The sequence below is a fragment of the Asterias rubens genome, unplaced genomic scaffold, assembly GCF_902459465.1.
Source record: "Asterias rubens unplaced genomic scaffold, eAstRub1.3, whole genome shotgun sequence".
Lineage (NCBI taxonomy): Eukaryota > Metazoa > Echinodermata > Asteroidea > Forcipulatida > Asteriidae > Asterias > Asterias rubens.
Genome location: NW_022985731.1, coordinates 1 through 9,402, shown reverse-complemented (window position 1 = coordinate 9,402; position 9,402 = coordinate 1). Strand labels below are relative to the sequence as shown.

The 9,402-nt window shown below is 38.7% G+C and overlaps 35 non-coding genes across 35 annotated transcripts; all 35 read right to left on the bottom strand.

Moving 5' to 3' along the window:
* Positions 1-2,538: 2,538 nt before the first annotated feature.
* Trnav-aac lies at positions 2,539-2,611 on the bottom strand. Its single transcript has one exon. It is a non-coding gene; the product is annotated as a tRNA-Val (tRNA).
* Positions 2,612-2,722: 111 nt separating this feature from the next.
* On the bottom strand, positions 2,723-2,795 carry Trnav-cac. The gene has a single exon. It is a non-coding gene; the product is annotated as a tRNA-Val (tRNA).
* Positions 2,796-2,906: 111 nt separating this feature from the next.
* Positions 2,907-2,978, bottom strand: Trnav-aac. The gene has a single exon. It is a non-coding gene; the product is annotated as a tRNA-Val (tRNA).
* Positions 2,979-3,089: 111 nt separating this feature from the next.
* Positions 3,090-3,162, bottom strand: Trnav-aac. The gene has a single exon. It is a non-coding gene; the product is annotated as a tRNA-Val (tRNA).
* A 110-nt stretch (positions 3,163-3,272) lies between these two features.
* Trnav-aac lies at positions 3,273-3,345 on the bottom strand. The gene has a single exon. It is a non-coding gene; the product is annotated as a tRNA-Val (tRNA).
* Positions 3,346-3,573: 228 nt separating this feature from the next.
* Positions 3,574-3,646, bottom strand: Trnai-uau. Its single transcript has one exon. It is a non-coding gene; the product is annotated as a tRNA-Ile (tRNA).
* Positions 3,647-3,757: 111 nt separating this feature from the next.
* On the bottom strand, positions 3,758-3,830 carry Trnav-uac. The gene has a single exon. It is a non-coding gene; the product is annotated as a tRNA-Val (tRNA).
* Positions 3,831-3,939: 109 nt separating this feature from the next.
* Positions 3,940-4,012, bottom strand: Trnav-cac. Its single transcript has one exon. It is a non-coding gene; the product is annotated as a tRNA-Val (tRNA).
* Positions 4,013-4,116: 104 nt separating this feature from the next.
* On the bottom strand, positions 4,117-4,189 carry Trnav-cac. The gene has a single exon. It is a non-coding gene; the product is annotated as a tRNA-Val (tRNA).
* Positions 4,190-4,299: 110 nt separating this feature from the next.
* On the bottom strand, positions 4,300-4,372 carry Trnav-aac. Its single transcript has one exon. It is a non-coding gene; the product is annotated as a tRNA-Val (tRNA).
* Positions 4,373-4,481: 109 nt separating this feature from the next.
* Trnav-aac lies at positions 4,482-4,554 on the bottom strand. Its single transcript has one exon. It is a non-coding gene; the product is annotated as a tRNA-Val (tRNA).
* Positions 4,555-4,665: 111 nt separating this feature from the next.
* On the bottom strand, positions 4,666-4,738 carry Trnav-aac. The gene has a single exon. It is a non-coding gene; the product is annotated as a tRNA-Val (tRNA).
* A 110-nt stretch (positions 4,739-4,848) lies between these two features.
* Positions 4,849-4,921, bottom strand: Trnav-aac. Its single transcript has one exon. It is a non-coding gene; the product is annotated as a tRNA-Val (tRNA).
* Positions 4,922-5,031: 110 nt separating this feature from the next.
* Positions 5,032-5,104, bottom strand: Trnav-uac. Its single transcript has one exon. It is a non-coding gene; the product is annotated as a tRNA-Val (tRNA).
* A 102-nt stretch (positions 5,105-5,206) lies between these two features.
* On the bottom strand, positions 5,207-5,279 carry Trnav-aac. Its single transcript has one exon. It is a non-coding gene; the product is annotated as a tRNA-Val (tRNA).
* A 274-nt stretch (positions 5,280-5,553) lies between these two features.
* Trnav-aac lies at positions 5,554-5,626 on the bottom strand. Its single transcript has one exon. It is a non-coding gene; the product is annotated as a tRNA-Val (tRNA).
* Positions 5,627-5,834: 208 nt separating this feature from the next.
* On the bottom strand, positions 5,835-5,907 carry Trnai-uau. The gene has a single exon. It is a non-coding gene; the product is annotated as a tRNA-Ile (tRNA).
* A 111-nt stretch (positions 5,908-6,018) lies between these two features.
* Positions 6,019-6,091, bottom strand: Trnav-cac. The gene has a single exon. It is a non-coding gene; the product is annotated as a tRNA-Val (tRNA).
* Positions 6,092-6,201: 110 nt separating this feature from the next.
* Positions 6,202-6,274, bottom strand: Trnav-uac. The gene has a single exon. It is a non-coding gene; the product is annotated as a tRNA-Val (tRNA).
* Positions 6,275-6,384: 110 nt separating this feature from the next.
* Trnav-uac lies at positions 6,385-6,457 on the bottom strand. The gene has a single exon. It is a non-coding gene; the product is annotated as a tRNA-Val (tRNA).
* A 111-nt stretch (positions 6,458-6,568) lies between these two features.
* Positions 6,569-6,641, bottom strand: Trnav-aac. The gene has a single exon. It is a non-coding gene; the product is annotated as a tRNA-Val (tRNA).
* A 110-nt stretch (positions 6,642-6,751) lies between these two features.
* Positions 6,752-6,824, bottom strand: Trnav-aac. Its single transcript has one exon. It is a non-coding gene; the product is annotated as a tRNA-Val (tRNA).
* A 110-nt stretch (positions 6,825-6,934) lies between these two features.
* Trnav-uac lies at positions 6,935-7,007 on the bottom strand. Its single transcript has one exon. It is a non-coding gene; the product is annotated as a tRNA-Val (tRNA).
* A 110-nt stretch (positions 7,008-7,117) lies between these two features.
* Trnav-uac lies at positions 7,118-7,190 on the bottom strand. Its single transcript has one exon. It is a non-coding gene; the product is annotated as a tRNA-Val (tRNA).
* Positions 7,191-7,300: 110 nt separating this feature from the next.
* Trnav-uac lies at positions 7,301-7,373 on the bottom strand. Its single transcript has one exon. It is a non-coding gene; the product is annotated as a tRNA-Val (tRNA).
* Positions 7,374-7,484: 111 nt separating this feature from the next.
* Trnav-aac lies at positions 7,485-7,557 on the bottom strand. The gene has a single exon. It is a non-coding gene; the product is annotated as a tRNA-Val (tRNA).
* Positions 7,558-7,667: 110 nt separating this feature from the next.
* Trnav-aac lies at positions 7,668-7,740 on the bottom strand. Its single transcript has one exon. It is a non-coding gene; the product is annotated as a tRNA-Val (tRNA).
* Positions 7,741-7,850: 110 nt separating this feature from the next.
* On the bottom strand, positions 7,851-7,923 carry Trnav-uac. The gene has a single exon. It is a non-coding gene; the product is annotated as a tRNA-Val (tRNA).
* A 105-nt stretch (positions 7,924-8,028) lies between these two features.
* Trnav-aac lies at positions 8,029-8,101 on the bottom strand. The gene has a single exon. It is a non-coding gene; the product is annotated as a tRNA-Val (tRNA).
* A 273-nt stretch (positions 8,102-8,374) lies between these two features.
* On the bottom strand, positions 8,375-8,447 carry Trnav-aac. The gene has a single exon. It is a non-coding gene; the product is annotated as a tRNA-Val (tRNA).
* A 111-nt stretch (positions 8,448-8,558) lies between these two features.
* Trnav-uac lies at positions 8,559-8,631 on the bottom strand. Its single transcript has one exon. It is a non-coding gene; the product is annotated as a tRNA-Val (tRNA).
* A 110-nt stretch (positions 8,632-8,741) lies between these two features.
* Positions 8,742-8,814, bottom strand: Trnav-uac. The gene has a single exon. It is a non-coding gene; the product is annotated as a tRNA-Val (tRNA).
* Positions 8,815-8,924: 110 nt separating this feature from the next.
* Trnav-uac lies at positions 8,925-8,997 on the bottom strand. The gene has a single exon. It is a non-coding gene; the product is annotated as a tRNA-Val (tRNA).
* Positions 8,998-9,108: 111 nt separating this feature from the next.
* Positions 9,109-9,181, bottom strand: Trnav-aac. Its single transcript has one exon. It is a non-coding gene; the product is annotated as a tRNA-Val (tRNA).
* A 108-nt stretch (positions 9,182-9,289) lies between these two features.
* On the bottom strand, positions 9,290-9,362 carry Trnav-aac. The gene has a single exon. It is a non-coding gene; the product is annotated as a tRNA-Val (tRNA).
* Between the last annotated feature and the right edge of the window lie 40 nt (positions 9,363-9,402).

Below are 9,402 nucleotides of genomic sequence, written 5' to 3'. Positions count from 1 at the left end.
CATGTTACCCATAGCAACGGCCAGCAAAAGTATTTCTTTCGAATTCCCCGTTTTTCAACAAATTCATCCAGTGTCAATACTCACCCGAGTGTGTGATGGCCGTGACTGCTCATTGTGCTTGCGTGAAACCTATACCCCGAGGGTTCCACAATGAAGAAAATATTGTTCCTTTGTTACGAAGTTAACTTGTTGTTTAGATTTTGTCCAGGGGTTTCCCTTTTAAATAGGCCATTAAATTTGAAAACAGAACTAATCCGTGTTTGTGAAAGGGGTGTTATTGTGTGTTGAGACTCCTAATGGCAGATTAGGAAAACAAACGATTAGATTCGCTTCTGAACATTCGATTAAAAAACCTATAAGGAGCACCTGTTTATGTGGAGGTATTTAAAGGAAAATTCGGAAATAATTATGTAAAGAGCAGTTAACCCTACGGTTGTGTAATGGAGTTAGTCACAAGCCTTTACTAAAATCCCCACTTTTCCATTACATCAAATAGCGTACTTATAGTAACATTTTGACGAAAAATAAAGCTGTAGTTAAAGAGCTTGTTGAGGCTATCCTTGGCTAATCAGTTAATGTCGCTTGTAATTTCTCTGATTATGCGAATAAAATTAAAATGAATATAATTTAAAAAAAAAAACAGTGTGCACTTGCTTTTTGAAAAATTCGTTTTTCAGTTCAGAATCTATTACTTGTACGTTGTCGAATAACCACTCATTTATTCACTCAATTTAATGGACTTCGTCTCGGTAAAATTATCAAGAACCAGGCCTCGTTGGGTCTAAACCACTAGTTGAAAACATCTTCACCACACATTGATATTTATAGCGCCTTATGCTATACCTCACAGCACTGAAATAAGGAAAAGAAAAAGTTGGGTAAAATGCAGCACATATAGTACAGAGAATACAATATTATAACAACCACTTTAAAAAAAAAACGATATCCCAAGCCCTTGGTAAAGGTTTGTTTGTCATAACTTTTAGCAACCTGAACAATTATTAATCCTTTTTTGCAACTTAAAGGAACACGTTGCCTTGGATCGGACGAGTTGGTCTTTGAAAAGTGTTTGAAACCGTTTGTTATGAAATGCATATGGTATAGAATATAATGATCCACACAAAAAGTATCACTCGAAATTGCGTGGTTTTCCTTTTACCTCGTCGACTAACGCGGTCGGCCATTTATGGGAGTCAAATTTTGTATTCCCATCACAAATGGCCGACCGTGTTAGTTCGTAAAGTAAAAGGAAAACTATGCAATTTCGAGGCAAATTTGTGTGGGTCATTGTATTCTACTTTTAACATCTTTCTAACCATATGCATTTTATAACAAACGGTTAGGCCTACAAACGCTTTTTAAAGACCAACTCGACCGATCCAAGGCAACGTATATTCCTTTAACTTGATAACATAAACAGACGCCTTGACGTTTCGGATGATTAAGTAAACAATATTTTGCAGAAATTTGTTGGAATGTTTGTTATAGTTTCCCTGACAACCCTGGTTTGGGTTGAACACTATACCAAACGTATTCCTTTTTTGGAACTTAACTTAATAGAGACAGATGTGTTGATGTTTTGTAAAACATATTTGTTCAGACACTTGTTAGGATGTTTGTTATAGTTTCCCTGACAACCATGGTTTGGTTGACATTATACCAGAATCGGGTGTTTACCTCAACAGGTATTTGGACATAGTCGATTAGTGACATAGTCTCGCATCAGGAATCCCATTAAGCCTGACAAAGAGAGTAAATACTTACTCATTAAAACTAAAATGAGTTTCATTGACACAACAAAATCACATATTTATTTCTGATTTGTTGTGTCGAGGAAAATTATTTCCGTTATCAACAAAATAAAGAGTTTCATTGACAAAATTATAACTTGAATGTCTGATTTAAAGCCAGTGGACACTTTCGGAACAGAAAAAAAAAATAAAGTTCACAGATTTACAAATAACTTACTGGGTTTACAGAAGGTAATGGTGAAAGACTTCTCTTGAAATATTATTCCATTAAAGGCTTTACTTTTTGAGAGAACATTAAAACAAGTATCAATTTATTTTAAACACATGTCATGACACGGCTAAACGTGCGGAAACAAGGGTGGGTTTTCCCGTTATTTTCTCCCGACTCCGATGACATTGAGCCTAAATTTTCACAGGTTTGTTATTTAATATATTAGTTGTGATACACGAAGTGTGGGCCTTTGGGCAACACTGTTTACCGAAAGTATCCAATGATTGTAAGTGTCAAGTAAACTTATTTTAGTTTAATTAAGTAAGAATCTGAGTGTATGAAAGTAGTTGTTTTTTAAACTTTGTAGTTTGGAATAAGAGGTTGAATCAGCATTTAAAAAATATCCCTACATTCGGTATACTGAGATTATAAGGCGCACGTGATAACCACTACACTACGAAAACTTGACGACCAAATTCCAATTTTTAGCTTCCTTCAATGTTGGAAATCGTTACCAACCTAACAGAAGAAAATATAATTTAAAAGTAACCTCTTGTCAGATATTCAAAAGAAAATTGTTTTCGCCCGGGCTTGAACCGGGGACCTTGCGCGTGTTAGGCGCACGTGATAACCACTACACTACGGAAAGTTGACGACCAAATTCCTATTTTTAGCTTCCTTCAATGTTGGAAATCGTTACCAACCTAACAGAATAAATATATATTAAAAGTAACCTCATGTCAGAAACACAAAAGAAAATTGTATTCGCCCGGGATCGAACCGGGGACCTTGCGCGTGTGAGGCGCACGTGATAACCACTACACTACGAAAACTTGACGACCAAATTCCTATTTTTAACTTACTTCAATGTTGGGAATCGTTACCAACCTAACAGAATAAATATAATTTAAAAGTAACCTCATGTCAGAAATACAAAAGAAAATTGTTTTCGCCCGGGCTCGAACCAGGGACCTTGCGCGCGTTAGGCGCACGTGATAACCACTACACTACGAAACTTGACGACCAAACTCCAACATTTAGCTTCCTTCAATTTGGGGATTCGTTCACAACTAACAGAATAATTATATTTTTTTAATTAACCTCATGTCAGAAATATAAAAGAAAATTGTTTTCGCCCGGGCTTGAACCGGGGACCTTGCGCGTGTTAGGCGAACGTGATAACTACTACACTACGAAAACTTGACGACCAAACTCCAATATTTAGCTTACTTCAATTTGGGGACTCGTTACAAAACTAACAGAATAATATTTTTTTTAAGTAACCTCATGTCAGAAATACAAAAGAAAATTGTTTTCGCCCGGGCTTGAACCGGGGACCTTGCGCGTGTTAGGCGCACGTGATAACCACTACACTACGAAAACTTGACGACCAAACCGCAATATTTAGCTTCCTTCAATTCGGGGATTCGTTACAAAACTAACAGAATAAATATAATTTTAAAGTAACCTCATGTCAGAAATACAATTACCCTACGAAAACTTGACGACCAAACTCCAATATTTAGCTTCCTTCAATCTGGGGATTCCATACCAACCAACATAATAAGTATTATTTTGAACTAACCTCATGTCAGAAATACAAAAGAAAATTGTTTTCGCCCGGGCTTGAACCGGGGACCTTGAGCGTATAAAGCGCACGTGATAACCACTACACTACGAAAACTTGACGACCAAATTCCTATTTTTAGCTTCCTTCAATGTTGCAAATCGTTACCAACCTAACAGAATAAATATATATTAAAAGTAACCTCATGTCAGAAACACAAAAGAAAGTTGTTTTCGCCCGGGCTCCAACCGGGGACCTTGCGCGTGTAAAGCTCACGTGATAACCACTACACTACGAAAACTTGACGACCAAACTCCAATATTTAGCTTCCTTAAAATTCGGGATTCCTACAAAACAACAGAATAAATAATTTTTTAAAGTAACCTCGTGTCAGAAATACAAAAGAAAGTTGTTTTCGCCCGGGCTCGAACCGGGGACCTTGCGCGTGTGAAGCGCACGTGATAACCACTACACTACGAAAACTTGACGACCAAACTGCAATATTTAGCTTCCTTCAATCTGGGGATTCGTTACAAAACTAACAAAACAAATATTTAGTAACCTCATGTCAGAAATACAAAAGAAAATGTTTTCGCCCGGGCTCGAACCGGGGACCTTGCGCGTGTGAGGCGCACGTGATAACCACTACACTACGAAAACTTGACGACCAAACTCCAATATTTAGCTTCCTTCAATTTGGGGATTCGTTACAAAACTAACAGAATAACTTTTTTTTAAAGTAACCTCATGTCATAAATACAAAAGAAAATTGTTTTCGCCCGGGCTCGTACCGGGGACCTTACGCGTGTTAGGCGCACGTGATAACCACTACACTACGAAAACTTGACGACCAAACTCCAATATTTAGCTTCCTTTATACGGGAACACTTTACCAAAAATAAAAGTGCAGTTAAAAAGCAATCATTATTATGTCAGAAAAACAAAAGAAAATTGTTTTCGCCCGGGCTCGAACCGGGGACCTTGCGCGTGTTAGGCGCACGTGATAACCACTACACTACGAAAACTTGACGACCAAACTGCAATATTTAGCTTCTTTCAATCTGGGGATTCCATACCAACCAACAGAATAAATATAATTTTGAAAGTAACCTCATGTCAGAAATACAAAAGAAAATTGTTTTCGCCCAGGCTTGAACCGGGGACCTTGCGCGTGTTAGGCGCAGGTGATAACCACTACACTACAAAAACTTGACGACCAAACTCCAATATTTAGCTTCCTTCAATTTGGGGATTCGTTACAAAACTAACAGAATAACTTTTTTTTTAAGTAACCTCATGTCAGAAATACAAAAGAAAATTGTTTTCGCCCGGGCTCGAACCGGGGACCTTGCGCGTGTTAGGCGCACGTGATAACCACTACACTACGAAAACTTGACGACCAAACTGCAATATTTAGCTTCCTTCAATCTGGGGATTCCATACCAACCAACAGAATAAATATAATTTTAAAGTAACCTCATGTCAGAAATACAAAAGAAAATTGTTTTCGCCCGGGCTCGAACCGGGGACCTTGCGCGTGTAAAGCGCACGTGATAACCACTACACTACGAAAACTTGACGACCAAACTGCAATATTTAGCTTCCTTTAATATGGGTATTTACAAAACTAACAAAATAAATATTTAGTAACCTCATGTCAGAAATACAAAAGAAAATTGTTTTCGCCCGGGCTTGAACCGGGGACCTTGCGCGTGTTAGGCGCACGTGATAACTACTACACTACGAAAACTTGACGACCAAATTCCTATTTTTAGCTTCCTTCAAAGTAAGGAATCGTTACCAAACTAACAAAATAAACGCAATTTAAAAGTAACCTCCTGTCAGAAATACAAAAGAAAATTGTTTCGACCTTGCGCGTGTGAGGCGCACGACGATAACCACTACACTACTAAAACTTGACGACAAAATCGAATGTTTGACTTTTTTTATACGGGAACACTCTACCAAAAATAAAAGTGCAGTTAAAAAGCAATCATTATTATGTCAGAAAAACAAAAGAAAATTGTTTTCGCCCGGGCTCGAACCGGGGACCTTGCGCGTGTTAGGCGCACGTGATAACCACTACACTACGAAAACTTGACGACCAAACTGCAATATTTTGCTTCTTTCAATCTGGGGATTCCATACCAACCAACAGAATAAATATAATTTTGAAAGTAACCTCATGTTAGAAATACAAAAGAAAATTGTTTTCGCCCAGGCTTGAACCGGGGACCTTGCGCGTGTTAGGCGCAGGTGGAACTTTTTTTTAAAGTAACCTCATGTCAGAAATACAAAAGAAAATTGTTTTCGCCCGGGCTTGAACCGGGGACCTTGCGCGTATAAAGCGCACGTGATAACCACTACACTACGAAAACGTGACGACCAAATTCCTTATTTTAGCTTCCTTCAATGTTGGAAATCGTTACCAACCTAACAGAATAAATATATATTAAAAGTAACCTCATGTCAGAAACACAAAAGAAAATTGTTTTCGCCCGGGCTCGAACCGGGGACCTTGCGCGTGTGAGGCGCACGTGATAACCACTACACTACGAAAACTTGACGACCAAACTGCAATATTTAGCTTCCTTCAATCTGGGGATTTCATACCAACCAACAGAATAAATATAACTTTAAAGTAACCTCATGTCAGAAACACAAAAGAAAGTTGTTTTCGCCCGGGCTCCAACCGGGGACCTTGCGCGTGTAAAGCTCACGTGATAACCACTACACTACGAAAACTTGACGACCAAACTCCAATATTTAGCTTCCTTAAAATTGGGGATTCCTACAAAAGTAACAGAATAATTTTTTTTTTAAAGTAACCTCATGTCAGAAATACAAAAGAAAATTGTTTTCGCACGGGCTCGAACCGGGGACCTTGCGCGTGTAAAGCGCACGTGATAACCACTACACTACGAAAACTTGACGACCAAACTGCAATATTTAGCTTCTTTCAATCTGGGGATTCCATACCAACCAACAAAATAAATATAATTTTGAAAGTAACCTCATGTCAGAAATACAAAAGAAAATTGTTTTCGCCCAGGCTTGAACCGGGGACCTTGCGCGTGTTAGGCGCAGGTGATAACCACTACACTACAAAAACTTGACGACCAAACTTCAATATTTAGCTTCCTTCAATTTGGGGATTCGTTACAAAACTAACAGAACAACTTTTTTTTTAAGTAACCTCATGTCAGAAATACAAAAGAAAATTGTTTTCGCCCGGGCTCGAACCGGGGACCTTGCGCGTGTTAGGCGCACGTGATAACCACTACACTACGAAAACTTGACGACCAAACTGCAATATTTAGCTTCCTTCAATCTGGGGATTCCATACCAACCAACATAATAAATATAAATTTAAAGTAACCTCATGTCAGAAATACAAAAGAAAATTGTTTTCGCCCGGGCTCGAACCGGGGACCTTGCGCGTGTAAAGCGCACGTGATAACCACTACACTACGAAAACTTGACGACCAAACTGCAATATTTAGCTTCCTTTAATGTGGGTATTCGTTACAAAACTAACAAAATAATTTTTTTTTTAAGTAACCTCATGTCAGAAACACAAAAGAAAGTTGTTTTCGCCCGGGCTCCAACCGGGGACCTTGCGCGTGTAAAGCTCACGTGATAACCACTACACTACGAAAACTTGACGACCAAACTCCAATATTTAGCTTCCTTAAAATTGGGGATTTCTACAAAAGTAACAGAATAATTTTTTTTTTAAAGTAACCTCATGTCAGAAATACAAAAGAAAATTGTTTTCACACGGGCTCGAACCGGGGACCTTGCGCGTGTAAAGCGCACGTGATAACCACTACACTACGAAAACTTGACGACCAAACTGCAATATTTAGCTTCTTTCAATCTGGGGATTCCATACCAACCAACAGAATAAATATAATTTTGAAAGTAACCTCATGTCAGAAATACAAAAGAAAATTGTTTTCGCCCAGGCTTGAACCGGGGACCTTGCGCGTGTTAGGCGCAGGTGATAACCACTACACTACAAAAACTTGACGACCAAACTTCAATATTTAGCTTCCTTCAATTTGGGGATTCGTTACAAAACTAACAGAACAACTTTTTTTTTAAGTAACCTCATGTCAGAAATACAAAAGAAAATTGTTTTCGCCCGGGCTCGAACCGGGGACCTTGCGCGTGTTAGGCGCACGTGATAACCACTACACTACGAAAACTTGACGACCAAACTGCAATATTTAGCTTCCTTCAATCTGGGGATTCCATACCAACCAACATAATAAATATAAATTTAAAGTAACCTCATGTCAGAAATACAAAAGAAAATTGTTTTCGCCCGGGCTCGAACCGGGGACCTTGCGCGTGTAAAGCGCACGTGATAACCACTACACTACGAAAACTTGACGACCAAACTGCAATATTTAGCTTCCTTTAATGTGGGTATTCGTTACAAAACTAACAAAATAAATATTTAGTAACCTCATGTCAGAAATACAAAAGAAAATTGTTTTCGCCCGGGCTTGAACCGGGGACCTTGCGCGTGTTAGGCGCACGTGATAACTACTACACTACGAAAACTTGACGACCAAATTCCTATTTTTAGCTTCCTTCAATGTAAGGAATCGTTACCAAACTAACAAAATAAACGCAATTTAAAAGTAACCTCCTGTCAGAAATACAAAAGAAAATTGTTTCGACCTTGCACGTGTGAGGCGCACGTGATAACCACTACACTACTAAAACTTGACGACAAAATCGAATGTTTGACTTTTTTTATACGGGAACACTTTACCAAAAATAAAAGTGCAGTTAAAAAGCAATCATTATTATGTCAGAAAAACAAAAGAAAATTGTTTTCGCCCGGGCTCGAACCGGGGACCTTGCGCGTGTTAGGCGCACGTGATAACCACTACACTACGAAAACTTGACGACCAAACTGCAATATTTTGCTTCTTTCAATCTGGGGATTCCATACCAACCAACAGAATAAATATAATTTTGAAAGTAACCTCATGTCAGAAATAAAAAAGAAAATTGTTTTCGCCCAGGCTCGAACCGGGGACCTTGCGCGTGTAAAGCGCACGTGATAACCACTACACTACGAAAACTTGACGACCAAACTGCAATATTTAGCTTCCTTTAATGTGGGTATTCGTTACAAAACTAACAAAATAATTTTTTTTTTAAGTAACCTCATGTCAGAAACACAAAAGAAAGTTGTTTTCGGCCGGGCTCCAACCGGGGACCTTGCGCGTGTAAAGCTCACGTGATAACCACTACACTACGAAAACTTGACGACCAAACTCCAATATTTAGCTTCCTTAAAATTGGGGATTCCTACAAAAGTAACAGAATAATTTTTTTTTTAAAGTAACCTCATGTCAGAAATACAAAAGAAAATTGTTTTCGCACGGGCTCGAACCGGGCACCTTGCGCGTGTAAAGCGCACGTGATAACCACTACACTACGAAAACTTGACGACCAAACTGCAATATTTAGCTTCTTTCAATCTGGGGATTCCATACCAACCAACAGAATAAATATAATTTTGAAAGTAACCTCATGTCAGAAATACAAAAGAAAATTGTTTTCGCCCAGGCTTGAACCGGGGACCTTGCGCGTGTTAGGCGCAGGTGATAACCACTACACTACAAAAACTTGACGACCAAACTTCAATATTTAGCTTCCTTCAATTTGGGGATTCGTTACAAACTAACAGAACAACTTTTTTTTAAGTAACCTCATGTCAGAAATACAAAAGAAAATTGTTTTCGCCCGGGCTCGAACCGGGGACCTTGCGCGTGTTAGGCGCACGTGATAACCACTACACTACGAAAACTTGACGACCAAACTGCAATATTTAGCTTCCTTCAATCTGG